The sequence below is a fragment of the Vulpes lagopus genome, chromosome X (genome assembly GCF_018345385.1).
Source record: "Vulpes lagopus strain Blue_001 chromosome X, ASM1834538v1, whole genome shotgun sequence".
Classification (NCBI taxonomy): domain Eukaryota; kingdom Metazoa; phylum Chordata; class Mammalia; order Carnivora; family Canidae; genus Vulpes; species Vulpes lagopus.
This window is the reverse complement of record NC_054848.1, coordinates 55,294,183-55,309,823: the sequence shown is the minus strand read 5'-3', so window position 1 is coordinate 55,309,823 and position 15,641 is coordinate 55,294,183. Positions and strand designations below refer to the sequence as shown.

The window sequence follows — 15,641 nt, the reverse complement described above, 5'->3', positions numbered from 1 at the left end:
AAATGAAAACTCAAACGACATTTACCACTGAGCAATCTCCCTCTACTTCAGCCACAGTATTTTTTTAAAGTGGAATTCCAGTCTAGATACTTTTTGCAGAAACATTCATAATGACATTCATTTAACTTTTTTCTTTGAGTCAATATGAACAGATTTTACTTAAACAAGATCACATACATGAATGAAAAATTGTCCATAACACATTATCAAATGAAAAAAGAAAACTGTAAAACAGAATGTAAATATATGATTTGTCAGAAAAGAAAAAGTATATCATATGTATAGAAAAAGATCCAGAATGCTTCGCACCAAACCTGACAGTGGCCACTGTGGAGACTGGGGTGGGAAAAGGAGAAAAACATAAAGATTTTTCATTTTCCCTTAATGCAATTCTACATGGTTTGATTTTTTTTTCTGAAATGAGCATGTAATTTTTTAAGATGGAAAAATCTAGTTTCAGTTATACACCTGAATTTTACAGAAATAATTTCACTGGTAAAGATTTTTAAGTATTGATAATTCCCGATGTTGCAGAGGTTATAGGAAACAGGCATTCTCCTCACTATTCTTTTTCACTATAAATAGGTGTACAGATTTTTATCTTTTTTAAAAAATTTTTTATTTATTTATGACAGTCACAGAGAGAGAGAGGCAGAGACACAGGCAGAGGGAGAAGCAGGCTCCATGCACCGGGAGCCCAATGTGGGACTCGATCCCGGGTCTCCAGGATCGCGCCCTGGGCCAAAGGCAGGCGCCAAACCGCTGCGCCACCCAGGGATCCCGGTGTACAGATTTTTAGAACACAATTTTAGAACATATATCAAAATTTCCTATAAAAATACTCTTATAAGTACACAATGATCAATGAAATATATAAATAGTGAAAAGCTGTTCACAAGGCAGCATTATAGAAATACTTGAAGTACCTACCCAACAAGGGGATAAATTAATACATCTATGCCATGTAATACATTAAAAAGGATGAGAAAGCAATATGTACTAACAATAAGACAGAATCAATTTTAAGTGGAAAGACAAAAGAATAAGAAAACAATTTATAAAAAGATAAAATGAAAGGAATCACTCTACCTGATGACAAGACTTACTATAATAGCTACAATAATTGTAGTACTGTGCAGAGGGATAGATACATAAATCAATGGAACAATTAAACCCGGAAATAGACCCATATACTCAACTGATTCTTTTTTTTAAAGATTTTATTTATTTATTCATGAGAGACATACAAAAAGGCAGAGACATAGGCTGAGGGAGAAGCTGGCTCCCTGCGGGGGAGCCTGATGTGGGACTTGACCCCAGGACCCTGGGATCATGACCTGAGCAGATGCTCAACTGCTGGGCCACCCAGATGCCCCTCAACTGATTTTTGACAAAGGTGCTCAAAACAATTCAACGGAGAAAGGACAGCCTTCCCAACAAATGAAATGGAACAACTGGACATCCATAGGCAAAACAAAATGAACGTCAACCGAAAACCTCATACCATATACTAAAATTAATTCAAAGTGGATGTGGATTTAAATGTGAAACACTGGGGATCCCTGGGTGGCGCAGCGGTTTAGCGCCTGCCTTTGGCCTGGGGCGCGATCCTGGAGACCCGGGATCGAATCTCATATCGGGCTCCCGGTGCATGGAGCCTGCTTCTCCCTCTGCCTGTGTCTCTGCCTCTCTCCCTCTCTCTCTCTCTGTGACTATCATAAATAAATAAATAAATAAATAAATAAATAAATAAATAAATAAATAAATATTTAAAAAAAAATAAATGTGAAACACTATAACTGTAAACTTTTAGGAGAAAATATAAGAGAAAATATTTGTGAGGTGGGGTTAAACAGACTTCCTAGAGATATACCAGAAGTGCACTTCATAAAAGAAAAAAATGGATAAATTGGACTTTTTCAAAATTAAACATTTCTGTTCTTCCAAAGATACTGTCAAGAGAATGAGAAGACAGATTGGGAGAAAATCTTTGTAGATCATACATCTACCTTTGCCCATTCATCCCCTGATGGGCACTTTAGGTTGCTTCCATCTCTTGGCTATTATAAACAATGCTGCAATAAACATAGGGGGCCCATACTATCTTTTCAAATTAGTGTTTTCATTTTCTTTGGGTAAATACCTAGTGGTGAAATTACTGGATTTTATGGTATCTCTATTTTTAACTTTTTGAGGAACCTCCTTACTGTTTTCCACAGTGTTTACACCAATTTACATTACCACTAATAGTACATGAGGGTTCTTTTTCTCCATGCTCTTGCCAACACTCAGTTATAAAATAAGTAAGTTATGGGGATAAAAAGTATAACACTGGAAATGTAGTCAATAATTTTGTAATAATGTTCCATGATAGGTGGTAACTACACTTATCATGGTGAGCACAGCATAATGTATAAAATTGGTGATTCACTATGTTGTACAACTCAAGCTAATATAACACTATGTCAACTATACTTGAATACATTTTGGTTTTATTTCTAAAAATGCAAATTAAAAAAATCATACATCTAGCAAAGAACAAGTACCTAAAATAACCCTCAAAACTCATTAATAAGAAGATAGCACAGGGGCACCTGGGTGGCTCAGTGGTTGAGCATCTGCCTTTGGCTCAGGTAATGATCCTAGGGTCCTGGGATAGAGTCCCATATCAGGCTCCCTACAGGGAACCTGCTTGTCCCTCTGCCTATGTCTCTATCTCTCTCTCTGTGTCTCTCATGAATAAATAAATAAAATATTTTTTTAAAAAAGAAAGAAAACAGCACACACAAAAAAGAAAGCAGCACAATTAAAACTGGGGCAAAGAAATGAACAGACACCTCAACAAAGAAATTATGTGGATGGTACATAAGCATATAAAAGGATATTTAACACCAACAGCCATTAGGGAAATGAAAAGTAAAGCCACAAGGAGATAAAAGAATGTCTAAAATGAAAAAAATGATAATACTAAATACTAAAGACAAACTGGATCATTCACATACTGCTTGTAGGAATGTAAAATGGTACAGACACACTGGAAAGAGTTTGGCAATTTCTTACAAAACATATGTTTACCATCATCCTCTTGGGCATCTATCCCTGAGAAGTGAACATTTATACTCATACAAAACCCTGTAGACAAATGTTCACAGCAGCTTTTATTTACAATACAAAATACTGGAAATCTGACAGACCTCCAGCAAGTGAATGGTTAAACAAACTCTGGCACAATGAAATGCTACTCAACAATTTGAAAAAAATGAACTACTGGTACATACAACAATTTGAATAAATCTCAAGACAATTACACTTAGTGAAAAAGTCAATGTCAAAAACAGTATTATTTTTTATATTAACATGCCCAGATGCTGAGTGATGTTGAGCATCTGGGCATGTTAATATATCAGCATTGGGTAAATACAAATCAAAACCACAATGATACAAATCAAAACCTCATACTGGTCAGAATAGCTAAAATTAACAAGTCAGGAAACGACATATATTGGTGAGGATGTGATGACAGGGGAACCCTCTTATACTGCTGGTGGGAATGCAAGTTGGTAAAGCCCCTCTGGAAATCAGTATGGATGTTCCTCAAAAAGTTAAAAATAGAGCTACCCTACGACTCAGCAATTGCACTAGTAGGTATTTACCCCAAAGATACCAATGTAGTGATCTGAAGGGGCACCCTCACCCCAATGTTTATAGCAGCAATGTCCACAATAACCAAACTATGGAAAGAGCCCACATGTCCATCACTAGATGAATGGATAAAGAAGATGTGGTATATATATCACACACACACACACACACACACACACACACACACACACAGGAATCCTCCTCAGCCATCAAAAATGAGATCTTGCCATTAGCAACAATGTGGATGGAACTACAGGGTATTATGCTAAGCAAAATAAGTCAATCAGAGAAAGACAATTATCATATGATTGCACTCACATATGGAATTTAAAAAACAAAACAGAGGAGCATAGGGGAAGGGAGGAAAAAAAACAAGACGAAATCAGAGGAGACAAACTCAGGGTTGAGGGGCGGGGGGTGGTGGTGGGACTAACTGGGTAACAGGCATTAAGAAGGACACATGATGGAATGAGCACTGGGTGTTATATACAGCTGATTAATCACTGAACTCTGTCTCTGTAATAATATACTATGTGTTAATTAATTGAATGTAAATAAAATAAAATAATAAAAAAACCCATGCTCAAATGTCAAAACTATAAAGATGAAGAGCATATAAGCGGTTGCCAGGTGACAAGACAATGGTAGGTGCATGTGGGGGGATGTGGATACAGAGAGGTAGCATCAGGGAGTTCATTTGTGGTGATAGAACAGTTCTCAAATTTTGATTGCAGTGGAGGCTACATGATGACATAAACTGCATGAAACTTACATATACACACAAATGAATTAATTTTTTAAGTGCAAAAAAAGTATAATTTTAAATTCCTTGGCTTTCTTCAATTATTTTATTTTATTTTTTTACAGATTTTATGTATTTACTTATGAGAGGCCCAGAGAGAGAGGCAGAGACATAGGCAGAGGCTATGTATTTATGTATTTACTTATGAGAGGCTATGTATTTATATATTTACTTATGAGAGGCCCAGAGAGAGAGGCATAGGCTCCCCTCCTGGGAGCCTGATGCAGAACTTGATCCCAGGACCCTGGGATCACAAACTTGAGCCAAAGGCAGATGCTTGACTGCTGAGCCACCCAGGCACTGCTAAAATTATAAATTCTGAGTGATGATCATAGTGATACTATCTGATGATAATTGTGTGTATTAGATAGGTAAGTAAAAGAGAATACACAACCTCAAATGGGTTTAGTAATATGTAAGAATTTAGTACATGATAAAGGTATCATTTCATGTAGTAGAAAATGACAGACTATTCCATAAATAGAATTTGGGACATTGGCTAAATCATTTGGAGGAGAAAATAAGGGGATCCCTGGGTGGCTTAGCGGTTTGGCGCCTGCCTTCAGCCCAGGGCATGATCCTGGAGTCCTGGGATTGAGTCCCACGTTGGGCTTCCTGCATGGAGCCTGCTTCTCCCTCTGCCTGCATCTCTGCCTCTCTCTCTGTCTCTCATTAATAAATAAATAAAATCTTTAAAAAAAAAAAGGAAGAGAAAAGAAGTTAGATATTTACCTTATTCCATAGAATCTATTTTTAAAAATCAATAAATATTCATATATATATACATTCAAATATTTAAAATATGGTAGGTATTAGAAGAGAACATAGTTGGATATCTTAGGGATAGGGGAGATCTCTTAAACAATTATGCCAAAGATAGCAATCATAAATGAAAAGACAGATGATAAATACAACTACATAAAAACAAAGTTTCTCATTTGCTCTGGGTATATACCCAGTAGTGGAATTACTGCATCATATGGTATTTCTATTTTTATTTGTTGAGAAAGCTCCATACTGTTTCCACAATGACTGCACCAATTTGCATTCCCACCAAGAATGCACCAAGATGGTTCCTTTTCCTTCACATCCACATCCACACTTGTTTCTTATGTCTTTGATTTTAGATATTCTGACAGGTGTAAGTAAGGTGATGTTTCACTGTGGTTTTGATTTGCATTTTCCTGATGATTAGTAATGTCTTTTCATGTGTCTATTGACCCAAAGAAAATGAAAATATGGATTTGAAGAAATATACGTAGCCCTATGTTTACTGCAGTATTATTTACAATAGCTAAGGTATGAAAGCAGCCCAAGTATCCATGCATAGATGGATACAAAAGACATAGATATATATACACAATGGAATATTACTCAGCCATGAAAACAATGAAATCTTGCCATTTGCAATGGCATGGATGGAGCTATGGAGTATAATGCTAAGTGAAGCAATCAGAGAAAGACAAACACCATATGATTTCACTCTTATGTAGAATTTAGGAAACAAAACAACAAAGAAAAAGACAAACAAACAGACTCTTAAATACAGAGAGCAAACTAGTGATTGCCAGAGGAGAGATGGGTGGGGGGATGGGTGAAGTAGATGATGGGGATTAAAGACTGCACTTATCTTGATGAGCAGGGAGAAATGTATAAAACTGAATCCTACTGTTCACCTGAAACTAACAGAACATTGTTATGTTAATTATACAATTTCAAAAAGTAAGTTTCTCGGTGTCAGAAAACATTACAAACAAACTGGATGGATGGACTAACTGCTACTAGCCTATTATGAAATAGCTATTTTCAAACACTGCCCCACAAGAAGTGTGGGCCTAGGATCCCTGAGATAAGGGAAATAAAGGAGGTGGGCTCTACAATTGCCCTTATCTTTCTACTCAACCCAAGCAAGGCACAGCAGTCTTAACAGAGCCACAGATATCAATACTGGAATTGGAGGTGAAGACTGCTGGAAATTGCAGGGTAGAAGTGGAGAGGAGAGACCTCCACAGAAAAATAACCTAAGATCTGCAGAGGCTCCCTTAAGCCCCTGGCTGAATAATAAACTGTCTAGCATGAGATTCTACAAGGGCTCCTTTAACCAGAGCAACTATCAGAGCTCAAACAGGGTTGGGAGTTACTCAAATGAAAGTGGGGAAAAAATCCCTCCCAGGAGTTTTTAGGGTTTTTTTTTTTTAGATTTTTTTGGGGGGCAGTTTTCTTTTCTTTTTGTAAAGTTATATCTTATCTAGATTGTAGGGTTCCACTGAACATTATAAAAGTTTGGGGTCTTGGGTTTAAGGATACATGATCTACCTATCCTAGGCCTACCCTGATGATGGCTTCTCATCAGAGCTGATTTTTGCTTTGAAGAGCACCAGAGGAGGAACTTGCTAGGAAATTCTTTGGGAAAAGAAATATTATGAATAGCTTGGCATCACCTACTGGTACAGACAGTGCAGTTCACTTCAAACTTAACCCAACATTTAAGTACTAACTCATCTCTATCAACAACTTATGACCTTACGGTTTTATAAAGCCTGGCAAAATGTTTGGGTTGTGTTTTTTCTTTTTTTTAAAAAAAGATCTTATTTATTTATTCATGACAGACACAGAGAGAAAGCAGAGTCATTGGCAGAGGGAGAAGCAGGCTCTTCGCAAGGAGCCCGATGTGGGACTCAATCCCGAAATTCTGGGATCATGCCCTGAGCCAAAGGCAGATGCTCAATCGCAGAGCCACCCAGGCATCCCTGGGTTGTGTTTTTCAGAAGGGATTTCTTGATCTATATGTCTCTCTCCTGTCACAAACACAGAATGTTCTATGCCTTCTGAGGCTACTGCAAAGAGCTCCAATTCCAAATTCTGGGTTTCCCTGGTTATTAATGCTCCTTTCAAATGTGACTTTAACATAGAGAGAGGCTCTGAGATTGATTCAGTACCTATGTGGTGGCCAGGAGGCATAAGGGCTTGAACTCTATTAGTGTGCAGGCCATCACCACCATGTAAGTACAAGACAGTCCTCTGACATGTCCTGCACCCTTCCAGGTGCACTTTTACATGGAGTATTACTTATCTTCCACTTGTTGCCTAATGACCTTAGTCTCAGTGCTAGCATTCTGGCTACATACTGTAAACACACACACATACATACACACACACACACACACACACACACACGATAATATAGGATAAGTTGATGGAGTTACATAAAATGCTACAGGAATATGTTTATATGTAGTGTGATACTATGTGGGAAGGCTCTGAATGGAAAGAGTCAAGATAATGTTAACTAGATATACTATTCTACTAACTTTGGTTAGTAAAATTTTTTGAAATAAAAATTTTATAGTAGGGAATAAACCCTACGTGAACTCTATTACTATTTTTTTTTAATTTTTTTTTATTATTTATTTATTTATGATAGGCACACAGTGAGAGAGAGAGGCAGAGACACAGGCAGAGGGAGAAGCAGGCTCCACGCACTGGGAGCCTGACGTGGGATTCGATCCCGGGTCTCCAGGATCGCGCCCTGGGCCAAAGGCAGGCGCTAAACCGCTGCGCCACCCAGGGATCCCGAACTCTATTACTATTAATTAAAAACAGGGCATGAAAAAAAAACAGAGCATGTTCAAATATGACCAAATTGGGGTGCGTGGGTGGCACGGTGGTTGAGCGTCTGCCTTTGGCTCAGGGTGTGATCCCAGGGTCCTGGGATTGAGTCCTGCATCAAGCTCCCCACAGGGAGCCTGCTTCTCCTTCTGCCTATGTCTCTGCCTTTCTCTGCGTGTCTCATGAATAAATAAATAAAACCTTTAAAAAGAACAAACAAATCTGACCAAATCAACAAAATTTTACACAGAAGTATTATTTTGTGTATGGTACTTGATAGTAGGAAACATCTCATTTGTGACCTTCAACTCCAAGACTGATGTCCTTTTAGTATAAAAGATGTCACATCTTGTATCCTATGATACTATGAACCATTACAGCTCTAGTCAGAAGTTTCTTCTACTCTCATCAACTTGTTTAGGAGGGGGAAAAGTCAGGCTGTCCACTGCTGCTACCAAATCATTATTTACTCCCCACCTTGGGAAAAAAAAACCCTATTTTGAGACTTGTTCTCTACTGTGCCAGAGGTTGAAAACCAGTCTTGGAGCAGACGTGGCCTGCAGATAGAGGTTTTCTGATTGGCCCACAGAATTTTTAAAAAATTTTAAATTTGCAAATATGTAAAAATTGGGAAATGTCATACACAAAAACCCACATTTTCAGCTTCTCTTGAAAAATTGAAACTAGCTAGCAACACTATACTCATTTCCTTAGGGCAATGATCACATGAAGAAAATGACTCTTTAGATGGAATAGTACTCTTTTAATACAATCCACACTGGGCCCACTTCACTCATTTCCATTACTTGCCTGGCCCCTGCAAGCCACCTGAGTTTGAGATCTCTGCTCTTCATCTCTACTCACCATTACGAACCTACTCACATTCACCAAGGGCCTACACACCTGGCAGAGTCATTCTCTTGGCTCCAAATCCCTCCCTATCATGGTGGGTTACTCTAATGCTCACATGTACCACCCAACCAAAATCCTTGCTAATTTCATGCTGACAGTTTGCACTTCCACTCTAGCCAAACATATCCAAGGCTCTACCCAGAATGTGGTCTTTAAGTGAAAACAGATGGACTTCTGAAAGTTTCAATTCCAATAACCTACATTTTAAAAAGATGTGATTTGACGGAGAGAGAGTGAGAGAGTACAGGCAGGGGCAGAGGGAGAGGGAGAAGCAGGTACCCCACTAGGCAGGGGGCCCTACATGGGGCTCGATCTCAGGACCCTGGGATTATGACCTGAGTCGAAAGCAGATATTTTAACAGACTGAGCCACCCAAGTGCCCCACCAATATCCTTTTTAAATTACAGCCTTCTGTCTGCCCACTTTTTTTCATTTCCTCTGACCTCAAGGAAACTTACAAGCCTATAAGCCCACTAATTCCTATTTCCCAATCTATCAAGCTTCTCTTGGTTTTAGTTTCCTCCCTCATCACTCCCCATGCTTTAAAAAGTAAGGTAATGTGTAGTATGGTATATCTCCCTTCATTAGCAATTGTATTTGAAAATGGAGGCTGGGGGATAAAATAATTTGGGGGCACCTGGATGGCTCAGTTGGTTAAGCTCCTGATTTCAGCTCAGGTCATGATCTCAGGGTCCTGGGATCAAGTCCCATATCCAGTCCCAGCCTCCTGCCCTCAGCAAGGAGTCTGCTTGTGCCTCTCCCTCTGCCCCTCCCCCAGCTTGTGCTCATTCTCTCTCAAATAATTAAGTAAACTCTCTTTACAAAGTGAAAATAAGGGATGCCTGGGTGGCTCAGTGGTTGAGTGTCTGCCTTTGGCTCAGGGTGTGATCCTGGAGTCCCGGGATCAAGTCCTACATCGGGCTTCGTGCATGGAGCCTTCTTCTCCCTCTGCCTGTGTCTCTGCCTTTTTTCTCTCTCTCTGTGTCTCTCATGAATAAATAAATAAAATCTTCAAAAAGAAGAAAAGAAAATAATTTGGTAAGAAATGTGAAATGTGTGTAAGTACCAAATGTGTGTAAGTATCAAAGGCAAAATCTGAGTAACTTTTAAAGAAAAAACATGAATTTCCAAGAAATGTCAAGCCTTTGTAGAGCTGTTTTGGAATACCCCCCCCCCCCAAACCAGAGACTAGAATCCTCTGCTATAAAGGGTCCTTTGGTGACAAAATTTGAGAAGCTCAAACTTCAACCTTTTTTTTCCTTTGCTGACACCTTCAATTTCCAATGTTTCCAGCACATCCAGAAAACAAAGTCCCAATCCTGAAGCAATTCTATCATCTGCCTTCTTAGTTCCCTGACAATTATAATACAACCGTGCCAATTGATGCTACTATAAAAATGGTCTCCAACATCAGCTGGGCCCTCAAAGGCTTCTCAATAGTTCTGTAATGTCCCTAGTCAGCTACTTTATAAACTTCCTACAATAGATAATTCAAACCCTTATCAACATTTCTCTTCAAATTCCTTCTCCCATCATCTCACCCACCGTCAGCAGAAGACGGTGTTTCCTACTTTAGAGAAAAAATAAGAGGCTATGGGCAGAAACTTTCTCAGTGTCTATCTTCCTACCTTCCACAAGAACCTCACTTTGTTTCCTTAATTTTCTTTTCTTTCACCTATACGAAGGTCCCTTGTCCAAATGCATTCATCCCCTTCCATATATTGATTACAACTTTCCTCCTTCCCTTCACAGGCAAATTTCAGTTTCTACTTCCTCACTTCCCATTCATTTCATATCCTTTGCAGTCTGGCTTTTAAAGATTTTATTTCTTTATTTGAGAGAGAAGAGAGTGCAAGTGGGGAAGAGCAGAGGGAGAAGGACAAGTGGACTCAGTACTGAGTGTGGAGCCTAACGTGGGGCTCAATCCTACAACCCTGAGATCATGACCTGAGCCGAAATCAAGAGTTGGACACTTAATTGACTGAGCCATCCAGGCACCCCTGAAGTCTGGCTTTTGATTCTAACCACCTCACTGAAACAGCTCTTTAAACAACCATTCTCCCTGGTTTTCTGTGTAGCACTTGACCTGTAGGCTATCTTCCTCTCCTCTTGGTTTCCAAGTCTTAGCCTCTTCAGTTTTTCATTCTTTCATTCTGGCCACTCCTCAGTATTCTCCATCTGGTCCCTTTAATGTGGAAATCTGTCAAGTCTATTCTACATTCTCTCAACTAATCAATGGGTCTTAACTTTTTTGGGTTACGTAAAACTTCAGTAATCTGATAAAACTATGGTCTTTCTGCCTGAAAAACATGGCAACCATCATTTTACGTACAGTATTGGGGGTTCAAGGAAAATACCCCTAATCTCTATTTGAGCTCATCTACTTCTACTTTCATATGCTAATAATCTGAAAAAAAAATCCATATTTACAGTAAGGACTTCTGAGCTTAGTCTACTAAGTCTTTTGTTTGGATGTTCTACCTCAATATAACACAGTCCAAACTGAACTTGACCACTTTTTTTGGATGCTCTACCTCAATATAACACAGTCCAAACTGAACTTGACCACTTTTTTTTCCAAACCCCCCCCCCATCTATTTCCTGTATTAGTTAATGGCACCACCAGTTATCTAAGTCAGAATTCTAGATGTCATCTGATTTATCCATCCTCTGAAAGTGGAATATTTTTTTAAATTATGAAAGTATTGTGTGCTCAATTAAAATAACTCAAACACCTAAGCACAAATAAGTGCTTTAGTAATTTTAGTCCATGGCAACAAATAAACCAAGTAGTGACTGATTCCTTTAGATGGATATGTCCTCTCCAGTTAATCAGTCCCTACTGTGCCCATTTCACCCATACCTCTCTGGCCTTTCTAAGATCTGAATTTACAACCTCTTCTGTACATACTGTCGAGTAATCTATTTTTCCACAATACATCCTGAATACATTTTCATATCAGCATATACAAGTATACCTTACTTTGTTAGCTAATTTCCCATTCTGACAGCTAAACAGTACTCCATCATATATAGGTACCATAATTTATTTATTTTTAAAATTTATTTAACTGATTTCCTATTGTTGGATATTCAAGGTGTTCCTATGGTTTTGCAATTACAAGTTGACTCTTGAACATAGGGGTTTGGGGTGCCAACACCCCACGCAATCAAAAATCTGCTTATCACTTCTGATTCCCCAAAGACTTAACAACCGATAAAGATCCTACTGTTGACCGGAAGCCTTACTAATAAACATTAACAGTCAACACATATTTTGTATATTATATGTTATATATTGTATTTTTACAGTAAGCTACAGAAAAGAAAATGCTACATAAAGAAAATACATTTACAGTACTCTACTGCAAAAAGTCTGTGTATAAATGGACTTGTACAGTTAAAACCCATGTTGTTCAAGGGTCAACTGTATGATGTTGCAATTATTTACTGTGTGGAGTATTCCCTAGACGTGAAACTGATCAAAAGTAATGCCCATTTACCGTCCTTTAAAAAGTTTGTACCCATTTATGTTTTTACCCAAGAGCATGAGTGCTTTGCATTATCTTGAATTCTCCCCAACCTTGACCCAACACCCCCAACTTCCAACCATTTATGAAGATATCAATTCTCCCTCCATAGTATCTCTACAATCTGTCCCCATCTTTCCATTCTCACTGCTACTTAACCTTGGCTCCAGCTTTCAGTATTTTTAAAAAAGATTTTTTTTTATTTATTCGAAAGAGAGAGAGACAGCATGAGTGGAGGAGAGGGGCAGAGTTAAAGGGAAAAGCAGACTCCCCAGTGAGCAGGGAGCCCAACTGGGGCTTAATCCCAGGACTCCCAAGATCATGACCTGAGCCAAAGGCAGACAGTTAACAAACTGAACCACCCAGGTGCCCCAAGACCTCAGTATTTTTTTTTTTTTTTTTTGCCCTCAGTATTTTTAACTTGGACTATTATCAACAGTTTCTCTACTGGTTTCTATATCTTTTTTAAAAGATCTTATTTATTTATTCATGAGAGATAGAGGCAGAGACATAGGCAGAAGAAGCAGGCTCCCTGCAGGGAGCCCAATGTGGGACTCGATCCCAGGACCCCAGGATCACGACCTGAGCCAATGGCAGATGCTCAACCACTGAGCAACCCAGGTGCTCCCTGGTCTATACCTGATTCCCCTCTCATCTATCCTTTAGATAGCTTCCAGAATGATCTCACTAAAATACCTGATATAATCCTTTTTCCTTTTAAAGGCTTAGTGTGACATACTAGGCCTTTTGTGATTTGACCCCATCTACCTTGAAAAACTCCTCTCTTATCACCAAAAGTAGCTCCCACTCTTCATACTAACCAAACAACTATTTACATTTCCCTTATCCAAGACAGTCTCACCTACTTTTCTATTTGTGGTCCCTGCCTAGAATTTCTTCACCCTTCTCTACTTTACTATTCAGCTTGGCCCAGAAGGTGCCAAATATAGAATTAGCTACTATAATCATCATCCTTCAAAATTCAAAAACCTCTAGGAAGAATTTCCGGTCTTTCATACTAGTAGGAAACTTGGAAAACATACAAAAGATGAAAACAAACAAACAAAAAATCCTAACCCTACCTCAGAAATAACCACTATTATCACATTGATGTTTCCTTCAGTTTTTTCTATGTATACATCTGTTTTTTTTTTTTAAAAAAAAAAGCATAATTGAGATAAAAGAAGTTTTGTGTTCTGTTTTGCTCACTTAACATTGTGAACACTACTGTCATTATTTTTTAAAAAGAGTGCTCAATCTTTATATGACAATCCATCATACAGATGGCACAATAATCATTCCCTCAACATTAACCATTCAGATTATTTCTCATTAATATAAATAACATTATTATGAATATCTTTGCCTGTATCTCTGATTAGGGTATTCTACCATATTGTATATACCCTACATGTACGTTAAACTTACATGTGTTTTTTTTAAGATTTTATTTATTTATTCATGAGAGACACAGAGAGAGAGCGGCAGAGACACAGGCAGAGGGAGAAGCAGGCTCCATGCAGGGAGCCTGACATGGGACTCGATCCTGGGTCTCCAGGATCATGCCCTGGGCAGAAGGTGACGCTAAACCGCTGAGCCACCGGGGCTGCCCTTAACATGTGTTATTTTACTTAATCTTCACAATAGCCCTCTGAGGACGGTACTATTATTATTTCCATTTTATAGACGGGAAAGCAAGGGCTAAGTCACTTGCCCTAAGTCATGCTGCTATTAAGTGGTAGGACCAATATTCAAATTCAAGTTTACTTGATTATGAAATCTGTTTACTTAACTATTTTTAAGTTTCTCAATGCTGCCAAAGAGCTTTCCAGAAATGTCTTACATATTGCCAAGAGCAATATGTGAGAGCACCTGCCTCATGCGCATTGAATACTTCCATTAAAAAAAAAGTTGAGGGACGCCTGGGTGGCTCAGCGGTTTGGCGCCTGCCTTCAGCTCAGGGCCTGATACTGGAGACCCGGGATCAAGTCCCATGTCAGGCTCCCTGCATGGAGCCTGCTTCTCCCTCTGCCTGTGTCTTTGCCTCTCTCTCTTCTGTGTCTCTCATGAATAAAGAAATAAAATCTTTAAAAAAAAGTTGAGTTCATCTAAAAGGTGGGAAAAAGGTACCTTTTTGTTTCAATTTGCATTTCTTTGATTATTGGGTGCAACTCAGTATTTATTCATGTTCATTAGCTATTTCATGTCAGTCTCCTGTGATCTGCCTGTTTGCCCTCTGTGCATTTTTCACTTAGCATCTTCTGGGTTTTTCTTATTGTCTTACATTAGCTCCGTTTAAATCTGCCTTTTATCTTAAGCCAGCCATCACCAAGGCCAAGCAGGCTTTCTCTAACACTCTTGCTTTATCGCTTGTTACAATCATTTTTAGACATCTGTGAGCCTCTCAACACTTCTTTTGCCAGAATTCTGGGTGATCAGCTTTAGGTGTTTTTAGGAGAAAATGATGGAGACATAACTGACTTAACAAAGGGCATTTCCATTCTCTAATTTCCAGTGAGCAATAAAAAGAGTACAAGGGAGAAAGCAGATTCTTTTAAACCAACCCAGATGGAAGAAAAATGGAAGGCTCATCTCCAATCACCTTCCCTTAATGATATATAGAAGTTCTAGACAAGTATCATTCTCTGAACTTGCTTGTTCTTTCATTTCTCTATGGCATTAAACATTCTCTTCTCTATATCCATTTCCTCATCTGTCTTTCTGGCTGTCCATTCCTTCACCTCCTCCTTCTAATTCTCTGTCCCTTGTATCTAGCAAATGTACAGCCATACTAGTTCGGCTGCTGAATATTGCTGCAAAAAAGTCACACAATCACGTGGATATTTTAGTTGAGACCTCAGTATGCTAGGCAATTCTCTCAAATGCCCTTAGCTCCCTCTTCTTTTTTTTTTTTTTTTCTTAGCTCCCTCTTCTATTTTGCTTAAGGAATTATATGAGATTGCCATTTTAGTGCTTAATTCCTCAATGTCTTTCTGCTCAGGATAAAGTAAAATCCCTTAAATACGACACAGGGCACAAAGGTCTCTAGGATTTGACTCCTAGAGACTTCTACATAGAACCAGTCACTCACCAACATGTATACATCATTGCAACCCCAACCAGTTGTTTCTTAAGCCTATAATGTA

At 38.7% G+C, this 15,641-nt stretch overlaps 1 protein-coding gene across 7 annotated transcripts in view; it reads right to left on the bottom strand.

The window, feature by feature from the left end:
- The window catches only part of TAF1 (TATA-box binding protein associated factor 1), a 72,080-nt gene that overhangs the window by 15,461 nt on the left and 40,978 nt on the right, over window positions 1–15,641 (bottom strand). The window lies entirely within an intron of this gene.